The sequence below is a fragment of the Lissotriton helveticus genome, chromosome 2_1 (genome assembly GCF_964261635.1).
Source record: "Lissotriton helveticus chromosome 2_1, aLisHel1.1, whole genome shotgun sequence".
Lineage (NCBI taxonomy): Eukaryota > Metazoa > Chordata > Amphibia > Caudata > Salamandridae > Lissotriton > Lissotriton helveticus.
The window spans coordinates 1,632,834,332-1,632,848,214 of record NC_136059.1 but is presented as its reverse complement, the minus strand read 5'-3'; positions in this window follow the sequence as shown (position 1 = coordinate 1,632,848,214).

The following is a 13,883-nucleotide window of genomic DNA, read 5'->3' as shown; positions in this document are numbered from 1 at the left end:
TCTAAATGTTGTTTATATCTCTTCCCGTAGTGAATAAACACGTTTTAAGCCCTCGAAGTCAGCATTTGGGCCTTTTTAAGTCACTTTTAACCATGAGCCAAATCTTGAGTTTTGACTCCCTAGAAGCATGAAAATGACGATAAAGATGCTAATTTTATCTTCAAAAGTGATGATCCACCTTTGAGAGTCAAAATTAGTTGAAAGATGAAAATTTTCAAAACGGACCATTTTGGTCATCTCGGAGCAATTTCATCAGGTCGCGGGTCATCGATCGTTTTGCATGAAAAATTGAACGTTCTTGCATGAACATTAATTTACTCTAAATGTTGTTTATATGTCTTCCCGCAGTGAATAAACACGTTTTAAGCCCTCGAAGTGAGCATTTGGGTCCTTTTAATTCACTTTTATCCATAAGCCAAATCTTGAGTTTTGGCTCCTTAGAAGCATGAAAATGACGATAAAGATGCTCATTTTACCTCCAAAAGTGATGATCCACCTCTGAAAGTCAGAATTAGTTGAAAGATGGAAGGTTTTAAAACGGACCATTTTGGTAATCTCAGAGCAATTTCATCAGGTCGCGGGTCAACGATCGTTTTGCATGAAAAATTGAACGTTCTCGCATGAACATTGTTTTACTCTAAATGTTGTTTATTACTCTTTCCACAGTGAATAAACACGTTTTAAGCCCTCGAAGTGAGCATTTGGGTCCTTTTAAGTCACTTTTAACCATGAGCCAAATCTTGAGTTTTGGCTCCTTAGAAGCATGAAAATGACGATAAAGATGCTCATTTTAGCTCCAAAAATGATGATCCACCTCTGAGAGTAAAAATTAGTTGAAAGATGAACATTTTCAAAACGGACCATTTTGGTCATCTCAGAGCAATTTCATCAGGTCGCGGGTCAACGATCGTTTTGCATGAAAAATTGAACGTTCTCGCATGAACATTGTTTTACTCTAAATGTTGTTTATTACTCTTTCCACAGTGAATAAACACGTTTTAAGCCCTCGAAGTGAGCATTTGGGTCCTTTTAAGTCACTTTTAACCATGAGCCAAATCTTGAGTTTTTGCTCCCTAGAAGCTTGAAAATGACAATAAAGATGCTTATTTTATCTCCAAAAGTGATGATCCACCTGTGAGAGTCAAATTTAGTTGAAAGATGAAAATTTTCAAAACGGACCAATTTGGTCATCTCAGAGCAATTTCATCAGGTCGCGGGTCATCGATCATTTTGCATGAAAAATTGAACGTTCTCGCATGAACATTAATTTACTCTAAATGTTGTTTATTACTCTTTCCACAGTGAATAAACACGTTTTAAGCCCTCGAAGTGAGCATTTGGGTCCTTTTAAGTCACTTTTAACCATGAGCCAAATCTTGAGTTTTGGCTCCCTAGAAGCATGAAAATGATGATAAAGATGCTCATTTTATCTCCAAAAGTGATGATGCACCTCTGAGAGTTAATATTAGTTGAAAGATGAACATTTTCAAAACGGGCTATTTTGGTCATCTCAGAGCAATTTCATCAGGTCGCGGGTCCTCGATCGTTTTGCATGAAAAATTGAACGTTCTCGAATGAACATTAATTTACTCTAAATGTTGTTTATATCTCTTCCCGCAGTGAATAAACACGTTTTAAGCCCTCGAAGTGAGCATTTGGGCCTTTTTAAGTCACTTTTAACCATGAGCCAAATCTTGAGTTTTGGCTCCCTAGAAGTATGAAAATGACGACAAAGATGCTCATTTCATCTCCAAAAGTGATGATCCACCTCTGAGAGTCAAAATTAGTTGAAAGATGATACATTTTCAAAACGGACCATTTTGGTCATCTCGGAGCAATTTCATCAGGTCGCGGGTCATCGATAGTTTTGCATGAAAAATTGAAAGTTCTTGCATGAACATTAATTTACTCTAAATGTTGTTTATATCTCTTCCCGTAGTGAATAAACAGGTTTTAAGCCCTCGAAGTCAGCATTTGGGCCTTTTTAAGTCACTTTTAACCATGAGCCAAATCTTGAGTTTTGACACCCTAGAAGCATGAAAATGACGATAAAGATGCTAATTTTATCTTCAAAAGTGATGATCCACCTCTGAGAGTCAAAATTAGTTGAAAGATGAAAATTTTCAAAACTGACCATTTTGGTAATCTCGGAGCAATTTCATCAGGTCGCGTGTCATCGATCGTTTTGCATGAAAAATTGAAAGTTCTTGCATGAACATTAATTTACTCTAAATGTTGTTTATATCTCTTCCCGCAGTGAATAAACACGTTTTAGGCCCTCGAAGTGAGCATTTGGGCCTTTTTAAGTCACTTTTAACCATGAGCCAAATCTTGAGTTTTTGCTCCCTAGAAGCTTGAAAATGACAATAAAGATGCTTATTTTATCTCCAAAAGTGATGATCCACCTGTGAGAGTCAAATTTAGTTGAAAGATGAAAATTTTCAAAACGGACCAATTTGGTCATCTCAGAGCAATTTCATCAGGTCGCGGGTCATCGATCATTTTGCATGAAAAATTGAACGTTCTCGCATGAACATTAATTTACTCTAAATGTTGTTTATTACTCTTTCCACAGTGAATAAACACGTTTTAAGCCCTCGAAGTGAGCATTTGGGTCCTTTTAAGTCACTTTTAACCATGAGCCAAATCTTGAGTTTTGGCTCCCTAGAAGCATGAAAATGATGATAAAGATGCTCATTTTATCTCCAAAAGTGATGATACACCTCTGAGAGTTAATATTAGTTGAAAGATGAACATTTTCAAAACGGGCTATTTTGGTCATCTCAGAGCAATTTCATCAGGTCGCGGGTCCTCGATCGTTTTGCATGAAAAATTGAACGTTCTCGAATGAACATTAATTTACTCTAAATGTTGTTTATATCTCTTCCCGCAGTGAATAAACACGTTTTAAGCCCTCGAAGTGAGCATTTGGGCCTTTTTAAGTCACTTTTAACCATGAGCCAAATCTTGAGTTTTGGCTCCCTAGAAGTATGAAAATGACGACAAAGATGCTCATTTCATCTCCAAAAGTGATGATCCACCTCTGAGAGTCAAAATTAGTTGAAAGATGATACATTTTCAAAACGGACCATTTTGGTCATCTCGGAGCAATTTCATCAGGTCGCGGGTCATCGATAGTTTTGCATGAAAAATTGAAAGTTCTTGCATGAACATTAATTTACTCTAAATGTTGTTTATATCTCTTCCCGCAGTGAATAAACACGTTTTAAGCCCTCAAAGTGAGCATTTGGGTCCTTTTAAGTCACTTTTACCCATGAGCCAAATCTTGAGTTTTGGCTCCCTAGAAGCATGAACATGACTATAAAGATGCTCATTTTAGCTCCAAAAGTGATGATCCACCTCTGAGAGTAAAAATTAGTTGAAAGATGAACATTTTCAAAACAGAACATTTTGGTCATCTCAGAGCAATTTCATCAGGTCGCGGGTCAACGATCGTTTTGCATGAAAAATTGAACGTTCTCGCATGAACATTGTTTTACTCTAAATGTTGTTTATTACTCTTTCCGCAGTGAATAAACACGTTTTAAGCCCTCGAAGTGAGCATTTGGGTCCTTTTAAGTCACTTTTAACCATGAGCCAAATCTTGAGTTTTGGCTCCCTAGAAGCATGAAAATGACGATAAAGATGCTCATTTTATCTCCAAAAGTGATGATACACCTCTGAGAGTCAAAATTAGTTGAAAGATGAACATTTTCAAAACTGACTATTTTGGTCAAATCAGAGCAATTTCATCAGGTCGCGGGTCATCGATTGTTTTGCATGAAAAATTGAACGTTCTCGCATGAACATTAATTTACTCTAAATGTTGTTTATATCTCTTCACGCAGTGAATAAACACGTTTTAAGCCCTCGAAGTGAGCATTTGGGCCTTTTTAAGTCACTTTTAACCATGAGCCAAATCTTGAGTTTTGGCTCCCTAGAAGCAAGAAAATGACGACAAAGATGCTCATTTTATCTCCAAAAGTGATGATCCACCTCTGAGAGACAAAATTAGTTAAAAGATGAAAATTTTAAAAACGGACCATTTTGGTCATCTCGGAGCAATTTCATCAGGTCGCGGGTCATCGATCGTTTTGCATGAAAAATTGAACGTTCTTGCATGAACATTAATTTACTCTAAATGTTGTTTATATCTCTTCCCGCAGTGAATAAACATGTTTTCAGCCCTCGAAGTGAGCATTTGGGTCCTTTTAATTCACTTTTAACCATGAGCCAAATCTTGAGTTTTGGCTCCTTAGAAGCATGAAAATGACGATAAAGATGGCCATTTTATCTCCAAAAGTGATGATCCACCTCTGAAAGTCAGAATTAGTTGAAAGATGGAAGGTTTTAAAACGGACCATTTTGGTCATCTCAGAGCAATTTCATCAGGTCGCGGGTCATCGATAGTTTTGCATGAAAAATTGAAAGTTCTTGCATGAACATTAATTTACTCTAAATGTTGTTTATATCTCTTCCCGCAGTGAATAAACACGTTTTAAGCCCTCGAAGTGAGCATTTGGGCCTTTTTAAGTCACTTTTAACCATGAGCCAAATCTTGAGTTTTGGATCCCTAGAAGCATGAAAATGACGATAAAGATGCTCATTTTATCTCCAAAAGTGATGATACACCTCTGAGAGTGAAAATTAGTTGAAAGATGAACATTTTCAAAACGGACTATTTTGGTCATCTCAGAGCAATTTCATCAGGTCGCGGGTCATCGATCGTTTTGCATGAAAAATTGAACGTTCTCGCATGAACATTAATTTACTCTAAATGTTGTTTATATCTCTTCCCGTAGTGAATAAACAGGTTTTAAGCCCTCGAAGTCAGCATTTGGGCCTTTTTAAGTCACTTTTAACCATGAGCCAAATCTTGAGTTTTGACACCCTAGAAGCATGAAAATGACGATAAAGATGCTAATTTTATCTTCAAAAGTGATGATCCACCTCTGAGAGTCAAAGTTAGTTGAAAGATGAACATTTTCAAAACGGACCATTTTGGTCATCTCGGAGCAATTTCATCAGGTCGCGTGTCATCGATCGTTTTGCATGAAAAATTGAAAGTTCTTGCATGAACATTAATTTACTCTAAATGTTGTTTATATCTCTTCCCACAGTGAATAAACACGTTTTAAGCACTCAAAGTGAGCATTTGGGTCCTTTTAAGTCACTTTTACCCATGAGCCAAATCTTGAGTTTTGGCTCCCTAGAAGCATGAACATGACTATAAAGATGCTCATTTTAGCTCCAAAAGTGATGATCCACCTCTGAGAGTAAAAATTAGTTGAAAGATGAACATTTTCAAAACTGACCATTTTGGTCATCTCAGAGCAATTTCATCAGGTCGCGGGTCAACGATCGTTTTGCATGAAAAATTGAACGTTCTCGCATGAACATTGTTTTACTCTAAATGTTGTTTATTACTCTTTCCGCAGTGAATAAACACGTTTTAAGCCCTCGAAGTGAGCATTTGGGTCCTTTTAAGTCACTTTTAACCATGAGCCAAATCTTGAGTTTTGGCTCCCTAGAAGCATGAAAATGACGATAAAGATGCTCATTTTATCTCCAAAAGTGATGATACACCTCTGAGAGTGAAAATTAGTTGAAAGATGAACATTTTCAAAACGGACTATTTTGGTCATCTCAGAGCAATTTCATCAGGTCCCGGGTCATCGATCGTTTTGCATGAAAAATTGAACGTTCTCGCATGAACATTAATTTACTCTAAATGTTGTTTATATCTCTTCCCGTAGTGAATAAACACGTTTTAAGCCCTCGAAGTCAGCATTTGGGCCTTTTTAAGTCACTTTTAACCATGAGCCAAATCTTGAGTTTTGACTCCCTAGAAGGATGAAAATGACTATAAAGATGCTAATTTTATCTTCAAAAGTGATGATCCACCTTTGAGAGTCAAAATTAGTTGAAAGATGAACATTTTCAAAACGGACTATTTTGGTCATCTCAGAGCAATTTCATCAGGTCGCGGGTCATCGATCGTTTTGCATGAAAAATTGAACGTTCTCGCATGAACATTAATTTACTCTAAATGTTGTTTATATCTCTTCCCGTAGTGAATAAACACGTTTTAAGCCCTCGAAGTCAGCATTTGGGCCTTTTTAAGTCACTTTTAACCATGAGCCAAATCTTGAGTTTTGACTCCCTAGAAGCATGAAATTGACGATAAAGATGCTAATTTTATCTTCAAAAGTGATGATCCACCTTTGAGAGTCAAAATTAGTTGAAAGATGAAAATTTTCAAAACGGACCATTTTGGTCATCTCGGAGCAATTTCATCAGGTCGCGGGTCATCGATCGTTTTGCATGAAAAATTGAACGTTCTTGCATGAACATTAATTTACTCTAAATGTTGTTTATATCTCTTCCCGCAGTGAATAAACATGTTTTAAGCCCTCGAAGTGAGCATTTGGGTCCTTTTAATTCACTTTTAACCATGAGCCAAATCTTGAGTTTTGGCTCCTTAGAAGCATGAAAATGACGATAAAGATGCTCATTTTATCTCCAAAAGTGATGATCCACCTCTGAAAGTCAGAATTAGTTGAAAGATGGAAGGTTTTAAAACGGACCATTTTGGTCATCTCAGAGCAATTTCATCAGGTCGCGGGTCATCGATCGTTTTGCATGAAAAATTGAACGTTCTCGCATGAACAATAATTTACTCTAAATGTTGTTTATATCTCTTCCCGCAGTGAATAAACACGTTTAAGCCCTCAAAGTGAGCATTTGGGCCTTTTTAAGTCACTTTTAACCATGAGCCAAATCTTGAGTTTTGGCTCCCTAGAAGCATGAAATGAGGATAAAGATGCTAATTTTATCTCCAAAAGTGATGATCCACCTCTGAGAGTCAAAATTAGTTGAAAGATGAACATTTTCAAAACGGACTATTTTGGTCATCTCAGAGCAATTTCATCAGGTCGCGGGTCATCGATCATTTTGCATGAAAATTTGAACGTTCTCGCTTGGCCATTAATTTAGTCTAAATGTTGTTTATATCTCTTCCCGCAGTGAATAAACACGTTTTAAGCCCTCGAAGTGAGCATTTGGGCCTTTTTAAGTCACTTTTAACCATGAGCCAAATCTTGAGTTTTGGCTCCCTAGAAGCATGAAAATGACGATAAAGATGCTCATTTTATCTCCAAAAGTGATGATCCACCTCTGAGAGTCAAAATTAGTTGAAAGATGAAAATTTTCAAAAAGGACCATTTTGGTCATCTCGGAGCAAATATTATCAGGTGGTCATCGATCGTTTTGCATGAAAAATTGAACGTTCTTGCATGAACATTAATTTACTCTAAATGTTGTTTATATCTCTTCCCGCAGTGAATAAACACGTTTTAAGCCCTCGAAGTGAGCATTTGAGTCCTTTTAAGCCACTTTTAACCATGAGCCAAATCTTGAGTTTTGGCTCCCTAGAAGCATGAAAATGACGATAAAGATGCTCATTTTATCTCCAAAAGTGATGATCCACCTCTGAAAGTCAGAATTAGCTGAAAGATGGAAGGTTTTAAAACTGACCATTTTGGTCATCTCAGAGCAATTTCATCAGGTCGCGGGTCATCGATCGTTTTGCATGAAAAATTGAACGTTCTCGCATGAAAAATAATTTATTCTAAATGTTGTTTATATCTCTTCCCGCAGTGAATGAACACGTTTTAAGCCCTCGAAGTGAGCATTTGGGTCCTTTAAAGTCACTTTTACCCATGAGCCAAATCTTGAGTTTTGGCTCCCTAGAAGCATGAAGATTACTATAAAGATGCTCATTTTATCTCCAAAAGTGATGATCCACCTCTGAGAGTCAAAATTAGTTGAAAGATGAAAATTTTCAAAACGGACCATTTTGGTCATCTCGGAGCAATTTCATCAGGTCGCGGGTCATCGATCGTTTTGCATGAAAAATTGAACGTTCTCGCATGAACAATAATTTACTCTCAATGTTGTTTATATCTCTTCCCGCAGTGAATAAACACGTTTAAGCCCTCGAAGTGAGCATTTGGGCCTTTTTAAGTCACTTTTAACCATGAGCCAAATCTTGAGTTTTGGCTCCCTAGAAGCATGAAATGAGGATAAAGATGCTAATTTTATCTCCAAAAGTGATGATCCACCTCTGAGAGTCAAAATTAGTTGAAAGATGAACATTTTCAAAACGGACTATTTTGGTCATCTCAGAGCAAATTCATCAGGTCGCGGGTCATCGATCATTTTGCATGAAAAATTGAACGTTCTCGCTTGACCATTAATTTACTCTAAATGTTGTTTATATCTCTTCCCGCAGTGAATAAACACGTTTTAAGCCCTCGAAGTGAGCATTTGGGCTTTTTTAAGTCACTTTTAACCATGAGCCAAATCTTGAGTTTTGGCTCCCTAGAAGCATGAAAATGACGATAAAGATGTTCATTTTATCTCCAAAAGTGATGATCCACCTCTGAGAGTCAAAATTAGTTGAAAGATGAAAATTTTCAAAACGGACCATTTTGGTCATCTCGGAGCAATTTCATCAGGTCGCGGGTCATCGATCGTTTTGCATGAAAAATTGAACGTTCTTGCATAAACATTAATTTACTCTAAATGTTGTTTATATCTCTTCCCGCAGTGAATAAACACGTTTTAAGCTCTCGAAGTGAGCATTTGGGTCCTTTTAAGTCACTTTTAACCATGAGCCAAATCTTGAATTTTGGCTCCCTAGAAGCATGAAAATTACTTTAAAGATGCTCATTTTATCTCCAAAAGTGATGATCCACCTCTGAAAGTCAAAATTAGTTGAAAGATGGAAATTTTCAAAATGGACCATTTTGGTCATCTCAGAGCAATTTCATCAGGTCGCGGGTCATCGATCGTTTTGCATGAAAAATTGAAAGTTCTTGCATAAACATTAATTTACTCTAAATGTTGTTTATATCTCTTCCCGCAGTGAATAAACACGTTTTAAGCCCTCGAAGTGAGCATCTGGGCCTTTTTAAGTCACTTTTAACCATGAGCCAAATCTTGAGTTTTGGCTCCCTAGAAGCATGAAAATGACGACAAAGATGCTCATTTCATCTCCAAAAGTGATGATCCACCTCTGAGAGTCAAAATTAGTTGAAAGATGAAAATTTTCACAACGGACCATTTTGGTCATCTCGGAGCAATTTCATCAGGTCGCGGGTCATCGATCGTTTTGCATGAAAAATTGAAAGTTCTTGCATGAACATTAATTTACTCTAAATGTTGTTTATATCTCTTCCCGCAGTGAATAAACACGTTTTAAGCCCTCGAAGTGAGCATTTGGGCCTTTTTAAGTCACTTTTAACCATGAGCCAAATCTTGAGTTTTGGCTCCCTAGAAGCATGCAAATGACGATAAAGATGCTCATTTTATCTCCAAAAGTGATGATACACCTCTGAGAGTGAAAATTAGTTGAAAGATGAACATTTTCAAAACGGACTATTTTGGTCATCTCAGAGCAATTTCATCAGGTCGCGGGTCATCGATCGTTTTGCATGAAAAATTGAACGTTCTCGCGTGAACATTAATTTACTCTAAATGTTGTTTATATCTCTTCCCGTAGTGAATAAACACGTTTTAAGCCCTCAAAGTCAGCATTTGGGCCTTTTTAAGTCACTTTTAACCATGAGCCATATCTTGAGTTTTGACTCCCTAGAAGCATGAAAATGACGATAAAGATGCTAATTTTATCTTCAAAAGTGATGATCCACCTTTGAGAGTCAAAATTAGTTGAAAGATGAAAATTTTTGAAAACTGACCATTTTGGTCATCTCGGAGCAATTTCATCAGGTCGCGGGTCATCGATCGTTTTGCATGAAAAATTGAACGTTCTCGCATGAACAATAAATTCACTCTAAATGTTGTTTATATGTCTTCCAGCAGTGAATAAACACGTTTTAAGCCCTCGAAGTGAGCATTTGGGTCCTTTTAAGTCACTTTTAACCATGAGCCAAATCTTGAGTTTTGGCTCCCTAGAAGTATGAAAATGACGATAAAGATGCTCATTTACCTGTGAGAGTCAAAATTAGTTGAAAGATGAAAATTTTCAAAATGGACCATTTTGGTCATCTCGGAGCAATTTCATCAGGTCGCGGGTCATCGATCGTTTTGCATGAAAAATTGAAAGTTCTTGCATGAACATTAATTTACTCTAAATGTTGTTTATATCTCTTCCCGCAGTGAATAAACACGTTTTAAGCCCTCGAAGTGAGCATTTGGGCCTTTTTAAGTCACTTTTAACCATGAGCCAAATCTTGAGTTTTGGCTCCCTAGAAGCATGAAAATGACGATAAAGATGCTCATTTTATCTCCAAAAGAGATGATACACCTCTGAGAGTGAAAATTAGTTGAAAGATGAACATTTTCAAAACGGACTATTTTGGTCATCTCAGAGCAATTTCATCAGGTCGCGGGTCATCGATCGTTTTGCATGAAAAATTGAACGTTCTCGCATGAACATTAATTTACTCTAAATGTTGTTTATATCTCTTCCCGTAGTGAATAAACACGTTTTAAGCCCTCGAAGTCAGCATTTGGGCCTTTTTAAGTCACTTTTAACCATGAGCCAAATCTTGAGTTTTGACTCCCTAGAAGCATGAAAATGACGATAAAGATGCTAATTTTATCTTCAAAAGTGATGATCCACCTTTGAGAGTCAAAATTAGTTGAAAGATGAAAATTTTCAAAACGGACCATTTTGGTCATCTCGGAGCAATTTCATCAGGTCGCGGGTCATCGATCGTTTTGCATGAAAAATTGAACGTTCTTGCATGAACATTAATTTACTCTAAATGTTGTTTATATGTCTTCCCGCAGTGAATAAACACGTTTTAAGCCCTCGAAGTGAGCATTTGGGTCCTTTTAATTCACTTTTATCCATAAGCCAAATCTTGAGTTTTGGCTCCTTAGAAGCATGAAAATGACGATAAAGATGCTCATTTTACCTCCAAAAGTGATGATCCACCTCTGAAAGTCAGAATTAGTTGAAAGATGGAAGGTTTTAAAACGGACCATTTTGGTAATCTCAGAGCAATTTCATCAGGTCGCGGGTCAACGATCGTTTTGCATGAAAAATTGAACGTTCTCGCATGAACATTGTTTTACTCTAAATGTTGTTTATTACTCTTTCCACAGTGAATAAACACGTTTTAAGCCCTCGAAGTGAGCATTTGGGTCCTTTTAAGTCACTTTTAACCATGAGCCAAATCTTGAGTTTTGGCTCCTTAGAAGCATGAAAATGACGATAAAGATGCTCATTTTAGCTCCAAAAATGATGATCCACCTCTGAGAGTAAAAATTAGTTGAAAGATGAACATTTTCAAAACGGACCATTTTGGTCATCTCAGAGCAATTTCATCAGGTCGCGGGTCAACGATCGTTTTGCATGAAAAATTGAACGTTCTCGCATGAACATTGTTTTACTCTAAATGTTGTTTATTACTCTTTCCACAGTGAATAAACACGTTTTAAGCCCTCGAAGTGAGCATTTGGGTCCTTTTAAGTCACTTTTAACCATGAGCCAAATCTTGAGTTTTTGCTCCCTAGAAGCTTGAAAATGACGATAAAGATGCTCATTTTATCTCCAAAAGTGATGATCCACCTGTGAGAGTCAAAATTAGTTGAAAGATGAAAATTTTCAAAACGGACCATTTTGGTCATCTCAGAGCAATTTCATCAGGTCGCGGGTCATCGATCATTTTGCATGAAAAATTGAACGTTCTCGCATGAACATTAATTTACTCTAAATGTTGTTTATTACTCTTTCCACAGTGAATAAACACGTTTTAAGCCCTCGAAGTGAGCATTTGGGTCCTTTTAAGTCACTTTTAACCATGAGCCAAATCTTGAGTTTTTGCTCCCTAGAAGCATGAAAATGATGACAAAGATGCTCATTTCATCTCCAAAAGTGATGATCCACCTCTGAGAGTCAAAATTAGTTGAAAGATGATAAATTTTCAAAACGGACCATTTTGGTCATCTCGGAGCAATTTCATCAGGTCGCGGGTCATCGATAGTTTTGCATGAAAAATTGAAAGTTCTTGCATGAACATTAATTTACTCTAAATGTTGTTTATATCTCTTCCCGCAGTGAATAAACACGTTTTAAGCCCTCGAAGTGAGCATTTGGGCCTTTTTAAGTCACTTTTAACCATGAGCCAAATCTTGAGTTTTGGATCCCTAGAAGCATGAAAATGACGATAAAGATGCTCATTTTATCTCCAAAAGTGATGATACACCTCTGAGAGTGAAAATTAGTTGAAAGATGAACATTTTCAAAACGGACTATTTTGGTCATCTCAGAGCAATTTCATCAGGTCGCGGGTCATCGATCGTTTTGCATGAAAAATTGAACGTTCTCGCATGAACATTAATTTACTCTAAATGTTGTTTATATCTCTTCCCGTAGTGAATAAACAGGTTTTAAGCCCTCGAAGTCAGCATTTGGACCGTTTTAAGTCACTTTTAACCATGAGCCAAATCTTGAGTTTTGACACCCTAGAAGCATGAAAATGACGATAAAGATGCTAATTTTATCTTCAAAAGTGATGATCCACCTCTGGGAGTCAAAATTAGTTGAAAGATGAACATTTTCAAAACGGACCATTTTGGTCATCTCGGAGCAATTTCATCAGGTCGCGTGTCATCGATCGTTTTGCATGAAAAATTGAAAGTTCTTGCATGAACATTAATTTACTCTAAATGTTGTTTATATCTCTTCCCGCAGTGAATAAACACGTTTTAAGCCCTCAAAGTGAGCATTTGGGTCCTTTTAAGTCACTTTTACCCATGAGCCAAATCTTGAGTTTTGGCTCCCTAGAAGCATGAACATGACTATAAAGATGCTCATTTTAGCTCCAAAAGTGATGATCCACCTCTGAGAGTAAAAATTAGTTGAAAGATGAACATTTTCAAAACTGACCATTTTGGTCATCTCAGAGCAATTTCATCAGGTCGCGGGTCAACGATCGTTTTGCATGAAAAATTGAACGTTCTTGCATGAACATTGTTTTACTCTAAATGTTGTTTATTACTCTTTCCGCAGTGAATAAACACGTTTTAAGCCCTCGAAGTGAGCATTTGGGTCCTTTTAAGTCACTTTTAACCATGAGCCAAATCTTGAGTTTTGGCTCCCTAGAAGCATGAAAATGACGATAAAGATGCTCATTTTATCTCCAAAAGTGATGATACACCTCTGAGAGTGAAAATTAGTTGAAAGATGAACATTTTCAAAACAGACTATTTTGGTCATCTCAGAGCAATTTCATCAGGTCCCGGGTCATCGATCGTTTTGCATGAAAAATTGAACGTTCTCGCATGAACATTAATTTACTCTAAATGTTGTTTATATCTCTTCCCGTAGTGAATAAACACGTTTTAAGCCCTCGAAGTCAGCATTTGGGCCTTTTTAAGTCACTTTTAACCATGAGCCAAATCTTGAGTTTTGACTCCCTAGAAGCATGAAAATGACGATAAAGATGCTAATTTTATCTTCAAAAGTGATGATCCACCTTTGAGAGTCAAAATTAGTTGAAAGATGAACTTTTTCAAAACGGACTATTTTGGTCATCTCAGAGCAATTTCATCAGGTCGCGGGTCATCGATCGTTTTGCATGAAAAATTGAACGTTCTCGCATGAACATTAATTTACTCTAAATGTTGTTTATATCTCTTCCCGTAGTGAATAAACACGTTTTAAGCCCTCGAAGTCAGCATTTGGGCCTTTTTAAGTCACTTTTAACCATGAGCCAAATCTTGAGTTTTGACTCCCTAGAAGCATGAAAATGACGATAAAGATGCTAATTTTATCTTCAAAAGTGATGATCCACCTTTGAGAGTCAAAATTAGTTGAAAGATGAAAATTTTCAAAACGGACCATTTTG